Raw genomic sequence first — 10789 nt, forward strand, 5'->3', positions numbered from 1 at the left:
GCCCAAAGTTCTTAACATGATTGCTTATAGTGAAATAATTGAAGTGGGAGCCTTCATTTAATTACACGTGGTAATAAATGACCAAAGCTAGCATAATTAAAATCAGTTGTATTACAGTAAGTCTAAAAGTGTATGTTAGAGTTGAACTGGCATACCCAGAACCCAGAAAGAGAGAAATCAACCAAGATTTTGGCCATGTTTTTCCATCTAGTAATGTTCAGGGTAAAGAAATCATGAATCCAAAGAACATTGTTAAGCTAGTTGTTAGAAAGGCACACTTGTTCTAGAGCACAGATGATTATTTTGCCTTTACCTGTGGCCTGAATAAAATGACCATTAATATCATCCACCTCTTTTTTTTCTGATCATTCACCAAAAGTATTTTGATTACCAACTTAGACTCCTTGGCACCTTATCACTGGGAAAGAAATGCTTTAGATAGCAAACACAAATATTTTAGTCACTGGAAAAATACATTTTACATTAGAATGTAACTCTGTGAGGACAGAAAATTGCCAATACAATTATATCTCTAGTCCTTAAAACAGTACACAAAGTAGATTCTTTGTATTTGATGAATGAATGAATGTGTATTAGTAAATTAGAATTATATTTTATACCATACTTATTAATTTTGTTATTATGAATCAATCCTCAAGCTCCAGTTCCATGCTAGATGCATTAAGAAAATCACAATATCCGATTTTGGAGGCCAAATATGAGTTCTTTATATATATGGAGTGCTTCATGGATTTAAGTATCATCCTTACACAGGAACTGTGATAATCTTCTCTGTATCATTCCAATTTTAGTATATGTGCTTCGGAAGCAAGCACCAAATACAAGTTCTTGAACTGTAAGACTCCACCAAAAGGCTTTGAGATTATTTGTTAGCAAGCTGACCTCCTCCTCTGACTTCTTGGTTCTCTGTAACTCCAATTCACCTTCCATCTTTTTCCTGGGGAAAAAAATCTAATTATGATACTCTGCCTAAAAATCATGTCTGTTACTATCAGAATGATAGCTATACAGTCCCTTGCTCTCCAGCCCCCCTTACCATTTCACTGTCTACGTTTCTTACTATTCCCCATCATGTATGCTAAGTTCCAGCCACACTAAATTACTTAATATTTCATGAACATACTGTGCTCCTTAATTTTTTCCCTGCTACTCCCCTGACTGGAATGTCTTTTCCTCTTTTTTTTTTTTTTGAAGAAGTCCCTAGGAGGGAAAAAGTTATTAATTTCTTTCTTCTTGTCTTCTCTCTTTTACTCTATCATAACCTTTATCATATTATAGTGTAGCTATCTTTGAGATCCTAGAGGATAGGATCCGTTTGTTTTCCCAACATCTATCACATATTTGTGATTGCAAAAACTCATATGAAAGTGACAGATAGTGAGTGCTAATAACTAACTTGCCAGTAGTCTTAGATTTCTTTTTTGGGGGCTTGAACTCAGGGCCTATACCACTCCATCAACCTTTTTATGTGATGGGGTTTTTGAGATAGGGTCTCCCAAACTATTTGCCTAGGCTGGCTTCCAACCTCAATCCTCCTGATCTCTGCCTCAGTAGCTAGGATTACAGGCGTGAGCCACAAGTACCCAGACAAGTCTTAGATTGTTGACCATAGCCTCCTTCTCAAGGGAGAAAGGAACTCCTCAGCTATACTCTGTTTGGAAAAATTGAGTGTGAACATAGGAAAGAAATATGTTTTACATTCTCCCTTTATGATTCACAGTAAGAAGTTCATGATAATATTCTTCTTGACAGAACAGCAAGTTCTCTAAGGCATGGTTCAAGTGTACCTTGTACATACTCAACACCTTAGTTATCACTATTGATTGCTCATTTTTCTCCCTTGCTCTTGAAAGATTTTATAACCTCAACACCCTGCACAGTGCCTAGTACTTATCAGGAGCTCAATAAATGTTACTGAAAGGATTCATGAATTAATAAGTAAAGTAAAAAAAAAAAATCCCCCCTCACCTCTTGGATAATTTAAACCCTTCCTTTTAAAATATTTTAGGTGCTAGTTCATCTTTAGTTGCCTTTTATAAGCAATCTAGTCTAGTATAATCTCTCTGTTGTCATGTAATACTTACCAATAGTATTAGACAAGAATTTAAACTATCCTATTTTGCATTGTTATTTATTTTTAAGTGCACTTGTCCTTATTCTTGAGAGCAGAGAACACATGTTAAAGCAGTGCCTCCCAAAGTGTCTTAAGTTTATAGGATCTTAATAGTGTCAATTGTTGTGATGGTACCTGGATTTACTTAGTGTTTTGGCATCTCAACAGAAGATGTCAAAGATCTTAATAAAACCACGAGATACTATCTTACAGCTGGGTGCCAGTGGTTCACGCCTGAAATCATAGCTCCTTGGGAGGCTGCGATCAGGAGAATCGTGGTTCGAGGCCAGCGTGGACAAATAGTTCATAAGACCCTGCCCCCATCTCCAAAATAACCAGAGCAAGCTGGAGGTATGGCTGAAGTGGTAGAGCTTCGTGCTTTGTAAGCATGAAGCCATGAATTCAAATTCCAGTCCCATAAAAAGAGAGAGAGAGATACCACCCTACACTCATTAGAATGACTACTATAAAAACAAAAACAAAAACCCATACATCTAAAAATGACAAGGATTAGCCAGGATGTAAAGAAACTGGAACCCTTGTGCACTGTTGGTAGGAATGTAAAATGGTAGGTCCGCTATGGAAAAAAGTATGGCCGTTCCCCAAATGTTTTGAAAAATAGAATTACTAAGGTACAGGTGGTAGGGGGAGGATATAAGGAAAGGGTGTAGGTGGGTGAATATGGTGGAAATGTTATGTATTCATGTATGAAAATGGAAAAAAATGAGACCTGTTGAAACTATTCTAAGAATGGGGGGAGGTGGGATAAAGGAGAATTATGTGGGGGGAATTTATTTATTTATTTTGTAGTACTGGGGCTTGAACTCAGGGCCTTCACCTTGAGCCACTCTGCCAGCCCTTTTTTGTGATGAGTTTTTTTGAGATAGGGTCTTGCAAACTATTTGCCTGGGCTGCTTCGAACCACAATCCTCCTGATCTCTGCCTCCTGAGTAGCTAGGATTATAGGCGTGAGCTAATATCATTCAGCTTTAAAGAAGAAAGAAATTATGGCTCATGCCACAACATGGCTAACCCAAGGAGATTTTTCTAAGTGAAATAAGCCAATCATAAAAAGACAAATACTGCATTATCCTATTTACATGAGGTACCTAGAGTAGTAAAATTCATAGAGACAGCAAGAAGAATGTTGGTTGTCAGGGGGTAGTAGGAGGGGGAAAGGGGTGTTGTTTAATGAGCATAGAATTTCAGTTTTGCAAGATGAAAGGAGTTCTGGAAGTTGGTTGCACAACAATGTGAATGTACTTAACTGAACTGACCCCTTAAAAATGGTTGAGAGGCATGATATGTGGATTTTACCACAAGTTTGTTTCTTTTTTTAAAGGCACAGTGCAGGGTGTCAAAAGTCCAAGTATGGAGTTCTTGGTTATTCTCTGACAACTGATGTATATTGAGCAAGTTGTTTCATTACTCAGTGTTCCTGTTCTTTCCTCTTTAATCAGAACAATAAAGCCTGCCGGCTCTAGGTTTGTATGAGGATCATATAAAAACCAAAAATGACTCTTAATGTAATGTTTTCATTAGTAGTTTTTCCAGTATCCCAGTGCTCCTCATCTTCTAATATTCACTGTAAGTTTCGCGTCTTACTTCATAACAAAATATTCCTGAAGATGCCTCAGCCATAGCTTGTTACCACTTGAAAGGATTTGTAGCTGAACCCCTTCAATTTGGGCTGTTCACCTTATAATTTAGCTCCAGAAAAACAGCAAATAAATAGCCTTTATGAGGACCATTGATGATCTAAGATGTTAATTATCAATGTGGTTTAGCATTAACTGAGGAAATACAAGCTTGGGATTTTCCTGTTATTATTTTAAAAGCTAGTCTGAAATTAGGAGACTAAGAGGAAGAATTGGTATCTGTTGTATACCAGTGAAGTATCTAGACCATACCAGATATGTTGCATGCTGCATCTCATTTCATACAACAGTTTTGTCAGGTTACTATTACACTCATTTTATAATGGGAAAAAGCTCAGAAAGGTTAAATCACTAATCCAAGATCACACAAGAGATGGAATTTGGGTCTCAATCTGTATGACTCTGAAGCCCATACTCTTTGAACTATGTTACACTGCCTCTAAAAATGTATTTGACTATACTCATGGTACAGAGTTAATAAATGATGTGTATTTGTGATATATTAGTACATTTATATCAATTATCTTACTTGATCAAACAAGTAAAGTAAACTATATAAAGATGACTATCACCACTTTACAGATGAGGATACAGGTAATCAGAAAACTTAACTTACCTCACATCAAGTGATTAGTAAATAATAATAGAACTTGGACACAGGTACTGTAATTCTCAGACTCTAGCTTTTTCCAAATCAGCCTCATGGGAGCAGAATTTCACATCCACATTTTCTAGTTCTGATTTTTTTTAAGTAGGAGAAAATATTGAGCAAAGAGTTTTTGAGTTTTTCTTTTTTTTTTTTTTTTTTGATACAGGGTCTTGCTATATTACCCAAGCTGGCCTTGAACTAGAGCTCTCCTTCCTCATCCTCCTGAGTGGAGTGCTGGGTTTACAGGGGTGCATCATAACACCAGGTTAAGAGTAAGCATCTTGACAGTCTTGCAATCTGGCTTTGCCTGGACAGATCATACATATAAGTTTGTTCCTATTCATGCTCCCAAATTACTAAAATAACAGTGAATTAATTTTTTTTTTGGTTATTCTACATTCCACTCTTTTTTTTTCATTTTTCTTTTATTATTCATATGTGCATACAAGGCTTGGTTCATTTCTCCCCCCTGCCCCCACCCCCTCCCTTACCACCCACTCCGCCCCCTCCCGCTCCCCCCCCCCCCCCTCAATACCCAGCAGAAACTATTTTGCCCTTATCTCTAATTTTGTTGTAGAGAGAGTATAAGCAATAATAGGAAGGAACAAGGGGTTTTGCTGGTTGAGATAAGGATAGCTATACAGGGCATTGACTCACATTGATTTCCTGTGCGTGGGTGTTACCTTCTAGGTTAATTCTTTTTGATCTAACCTTTTCTCTAGTACCTGTTCCCCTTTTCCTATTGGCCTCAGTTGCTTTAAGGTATCTGCTTTAGTTTCTCTGCGTTAAGGGCAACAAATGCTAGCTAGTTTTTTAGGTGTCTTACCTATCCTCACCCCTCCCTTGTGTGCTCTCGCTTTTATCATGTGCTCATAGTCCAATCCCCTTGTTGTGTTTGCCCTTGATCTAATGTCCACATATGAGGGAGAACATACGATTTTTGGTTTTTTGAGCCAGGCTAACCTCACTCAGAATGATGTTCTCCAATTCCATCCATTTACCAGTGAATGATAACATTTCGTTCTTCTTCATGGCTGCATAAAATTCCATTGTGTATAGATACCACATTTTCTTAATCCATTCGTCAGTGCTGGGGCATCTTGGCTGTTTCCATAACTTGGCTATTGTGAATAGTGCCAAAATAAACATGGATGTGCAGGTGCCTCTGGAGTAACAGTCTTTTGGGTATATCCCCAAGAGTGGTATTGCTGGATCAAATGGTAGATCGATGTCCAGCTTTTTAAGTAGCCTCCAAATTTTTTTCCAGAGTGGTTGTACTAGTCTACATTCCCACCAACAGTGTAAGAGGGTTCCTTTTTCCCCGCATCCTCGCCAACACCTGTTGTTGGTGGTGTTGCTGATGATGGCTATTCTAACAGGGGTGAGGTGGAATCTTAGTGTGGTTTTAATTTGCATTTCCTTTATTGCTAGAGATGGTGAGCATTTTTTCATGTGTTTTCTGGCCATTTGAATTTCTTCTTTTGAGAAAGTTCTGTTTAGTTCACTTGCCCATTTCTTTATTGGTTCATTAGTTTTGGGAGAATTTAGTTTTTTAAGTTCCCTGTATATTCTGGTTATCAGTCCTTTGTCTGATGTATAATTGGCAAATATTTTCTCCCACTCTGTGTGTTCTCTTCAGTTTAGAGACCATTTCTTTTGATGAACAGAAGCTTTTTAGTTTTATGAGGTCCCATTTATCTATGCTATCTCTTAGTTGCTGTGCTGCTGGGGTTTCATTGAGAAAGTTCTTACCTATACCTACTAACTCCAGAGTATTTCCTACTCTTTCCTGTATCAACTTAAGAGTTTGGGGTCTGGTATTAAGATCCTTGATCCATTTTGAGTTAATCTTGGTATAGGGTGATATACATGGATCTAGTTTCAGTTTTTTGCAGACTGCTAACCAGTTTTCCCAGCAGTTTTTGTTGAAGAGGCTGCTATTTCTCCATCGTATATTTTTAGCTCCTTTGTCAAAGATAAGTTGCTCATAGTTGTGTGGCTTCATATCTGGGTCCTCTATTCTGTTCCACTGGTCTTCAGGTCTGTTTTTGTGCCAGTACCATGCTGTTTTTATTGTTATTGCTTTGTAATATAGTTTGAAGTCAGGTATTGTGATACCTCCAGCATTGTTCTTTTGCCTGAGTATTGCCTTGGCTATTCGTGGCCTCTTGTGTTTCCATATAAATTTCACAGTAGATTTTTCAATCTCTTTAATGAATGTCATTGGAATTTTGATGGGAATTGCATTAAACATGTAGATTACTTTGGGGAGTATCGACATTTTTACTATGTTGATTCTACCAATCCATGAGCATGGGAGATCTCTCCACTTTCTATAGTCTTCCTCAATCTCTTTCTTCAGAAGTGTATAGTTTTCCTTGTAGAGGTCTTTCACATCTTTTGTTAGGTTTACACCTAGGTATTTGATTTTTTTTGAGGCTATTGTAAATGGAATTGTTTTCATACATTCTTTTTCCATTTGCTCATTGTTAGTATATAGAAATGCTAATGATTTTTCTATGTTGATTTTATATCCTGCTACCTTGCTATAGCTATTGATGATGTCTAGAAGCTTCTGAGTAGAGTTTTTTGGGTCTTTAAGGTATAGGATCATGTCGTCTGCAAATAGGGATATTTTGACAGTTTCTTTACCTATTTGAATAACAGTGAATTAATATTTTTAAAGTTAACAGTCTACAAAGACAAAGAGAATAATAGAGCAGACAATAGCAGATGAACGATATCAACACATTTTTGGATATAGACAGCTACAGTTGGTCACTGAAGGTGTGGCTAGAGTGACAAAGCCCTGAGTTCAAGCCCCAGTGAGGCTAAAATTAGGAAAGTTCGGGTCTCATAGAAGTTTAATATTACCTTTCAGATTAACCATACTTAGGCTCAGGGATCACCCTCACCTGGCCCAGGAACCATCCATTCCCTTCCCCACTCATTGATTATTGGATGGGAACAACCTGGTTCCTCCCTTCCCATAGATTAGTATAAGTTTTAAAAGCACCTGGAGAAGAGAAGCTTATCTCTGCCTCCGGATTGCACATGGGCCCCTTTCGTATTGGCCTACACCTTGAGCCACTCCAGCAACCCTTTTTTTTGTGATGGGTTTTTTTGAGGTAGGGTCTTGAAAACTATTTGCCTGGGCTGGCCTCAAACCATGATCCTTCTGATCCCTGCCTACTGAGTAGCTACGATTACAGGTGTGAGCCACTGGTGCTCGGCCCTTCTCTAACTTTTAATAAACTCCATTTACACGCACGTGTCCTGCCATGGATTCTTCCATGAAGAACAAAGAATTTGGAAGTATTCTGATCACAGACTTCACCATACCACCAACACCAGTACCATCACCAAAAAAAAGGAAAGAAAGAAAGCCGTAGTTGAGCTGAGAAAACTGAATTCTAAATGTTTGCAGAGGGATATACTAAAAATATACTAAGAGGTTTGCATTGCAGAACACTAGGATGTCAGGAATCGGAGGTAGCAGATGCTATAGAAGCAAAAGTAAAATTAGGGGCTAAAAAAAGGGGGATTGGCAGAAAGTCTTTATAGGGGGTTAAATTACCAAGTCTCTTCCTCCATCCTACTCTCTCTTCATCTCCCTGGCAGAATCTTGGGCATTTATGTTGTGGGGGAAAAACTGAACTAGAGAAGCTGAACCTAGTTAGACTGAGGATATCAGGCACACTAGGGAGGCTAGGTTAGAAGGACACTATACAGAAAACAGACTCAATGAGTTGTTTACATGCTGAATGATGAAACTTATCCAGCCTTCTTGCTATAATTTACTCCAAGAAAGCAGGTAGCAAGGCCTATAATCTCCAAATAGGATAGCAAAGATAATTTTGGGAGGAACTTAAAATTAAATAACTCAAGAGGAAAGTTCTATAAATACTGATATTTGAGGGCCCCATCGTATCATCATACAAGGAAACCCAGCAACTGACAAATTCTTTTGTTAACACAGAGCTTCCAAATACCAATTTAGTGACTCACTCTTAAATATGAAGGAACAGCAAAGATCTCAGATATCTAAAGTAAACCTTCACTAGGAAAGACAACGTCAAATAGAAATGGAAAAGAAAAGAAACTCAAGGAAACAGAGACAATGTTGAGAACAGTAGAGTATTTTTTAAATAATAAGCATCCACTGAGAGACAGTAGAAAATGGTGCAATCAGAGAAGAAGTAGCAGTGCTGGAGAATTACAAATATAATAGCAAAAAAACAGTTCATAGAAGTCTTCATATGAAAAGTTGGAACAATCTCTCAGAAACTAAAACAAAAGACAGAAATGGAAAATGAGAGGAAAGCAGAGACCCAATATTACATTAAAAGGATCTCTAGAAACAGGGAGGAAATTGAGGAAAGGAATTTAAAACAAACAAGAAAATGACTGATAACTAAAGAACATGAGTTTCCAGACTGGCAGAGCCTATGAAGGTCCAGAATAATGAAGGGGAAAAAAAAGACAAGAATAAAAACACTACATTATAATAAATGGATAAATAATCACATTTTTTAAAAGGGGGGGAACTGGTAATGTGACTAAAGTGGAAGAGCACCTACCTAGGAAGTGTGAGGCTTGAGGTCAACTCTCCAGTACCACAAAAAAATCTTACAAAAAAAGAAAAAAGGATTTCCAGTCTGCGTGTGGCGTGTGAGCTTCTTTCTCAAGTAAAACATGGCTAAAAGTTTACCAAGTAGTGGAAAAGGAAGATGCGTGCTGAAAAGAGAAAGAAGAATACCCCAAAGGAGCTCAACAGACTTAAAAATATTCTTAAAGTAGACAGTGATGTTTTAATGAAAGATATTCAAGAGATAGCAACTGTGGTGATACCCAGCCATCGCCAAGAGAAAATTCAAAGTGTAGAGGAGAATGAAAAAGATGACATGAAAATGGAGACTGAAATTAAGACGAACAAAAAGACCCTTCTAGATCAGAATGGATAGTACCCAGTATGGATGAATCAGAGACAGATAAAAAAGCTAAAGGCAAAGCGAGGGAAAGGAAGGGGGTGGGGGTGGGGAAGGCAGCAAAGGGTTTGGCCTGGTAGACCCTTAAAAACTTAAACAGATGTTTGAATAGAATGTGTACATTGATTTCAGCTCCCACTGAATGAAGACTATTTTCAACTTGTTCTTTTTTCTTTAATTCAAACCTTCAAAATAGCTCCTCAATTTTATTTTGGGAACTTGAATAAAATATTTTCTTTGAATGAAAAAAAGTCACAAATAAAGTTTTCAGGGGGTATCTCAGGCTTTGGGGATTTCACTGTTCTTCTCCTGCCTTTTAGACTGTGTGTGTGCATTTTTATGAGCTTGGTTGTGGGTGTGGTAAAATGTACTGCTATTTTTTGTTATGAGTTTGATAGTTTCACATGCCTTTCTTTTTGTTAAACATAGGACTTTTTAAAGTATTTACAAGCATTACCTTGATAAGCATTTAATACCAGAGAGAGCGAGAAAAAGAGAAATCTTCAGTGTCTATCCAGTGTATATTATATCAGCACATATCCTCTGATATAAAATGTCATGAGTTTTCTTCACAGAGAAATCCTGGAGGAATATTAGAAAGTAACAGCCCCAGATATCTGAGAAGAATGAAGTCCTCAGTAGGCCATTTTGTTTGAGATATAACATTTCATTCGATGTATCACAAGTGCTGCCATCCCACAAAATGAAAGAAGGTGGAATTCTAGAGGTTAGTACTGTTCTGAGTTCTAATCAGTCTCACTGGGTGTTTTTAATTCTGAATTAAATGAATGTCATAGATATTCTTGTACCTCAAAGTAATGTCCTGAAATTGTATGATCTGTGCAATTAGGAAATCTAGGTTTAAGCCCCCTTTTTAGTATTTATTGGCTCTGTGACCTTGTCTATAATATAGTCTCTGGCCCTCAAATTCTTCTGTTTGCTCCAGAAGCTAAATTGCAGTGAATAATGCCCCCAAAAGAAGTGCTGTGTGGCTAAATTTCTCTCAGTTTCAAATACGCCCCAGTGTGCCTACTAGGGGTGACTCAGTCTCCTTTATTAAACTATAAGAACTTTAAAAGTATCAACTATATCTTCGCTTCTTAAAATTTCCCACATAACCAATTATTGCTGTTCTCTTCTACTAATGGGCACCAAATAAGTGTTTCTAGAGATATTTTGGTTGACATTGTGAGCTTAATGGCATTAAATATTCCTATAATTCCCTTTGTAGAAATGACAGAAAGTTCCATGTACTCTAAGAAACTTCTGTTTTCATTGTTAAATTTATATATGGCTCAAGTAGCAGAGCACCTGCCTGGCAAGAATGAGTCCCTAAGTTCAAACCCCAGTATGACCAAAA

General features: G+C 37.5%; 1 non-coding gene and 1 pseudogene across 1 annotated transcript; one reads left to right on the plus strand and one right to left on the minus strand.

Moving 5' to 3' along the window:
* Positions 1 to 729: 729 nt before the first annotated feature.
* On the minus strand, positions 730 to 836 carry LOC141423578 (U6 spliceosomal RNA). Its single transcript, XR_012448423.1, has one exon. It is a non-coding gene; the product is annotated as a U6 spliceosomal RNA (small nuclear RNA).
* Positions 837 to 7174: 6338 nt separating this feature from the next.
* LOC141423158 (protein LLP homolog pseudogene) lies at positions 7175 to 9998 on the plus strand (annotated as a pseudogene).
* Positions 9999 to 10789: the final 791 nt, after the last annotated feature.

Source organism: Castor canadensis, chromosome 5, assembly GCF_047511655.1.
Source record: "Castor canadensis chromosome 5, mCasCan1.hap1v2, whole genome shotgun sequence".
Taxonomy (NCBI): Eukaryota; Metazoa; Chordata; class Mammalia; order Rodentia; family Castoridae; genus Castor; species Castor canadensis.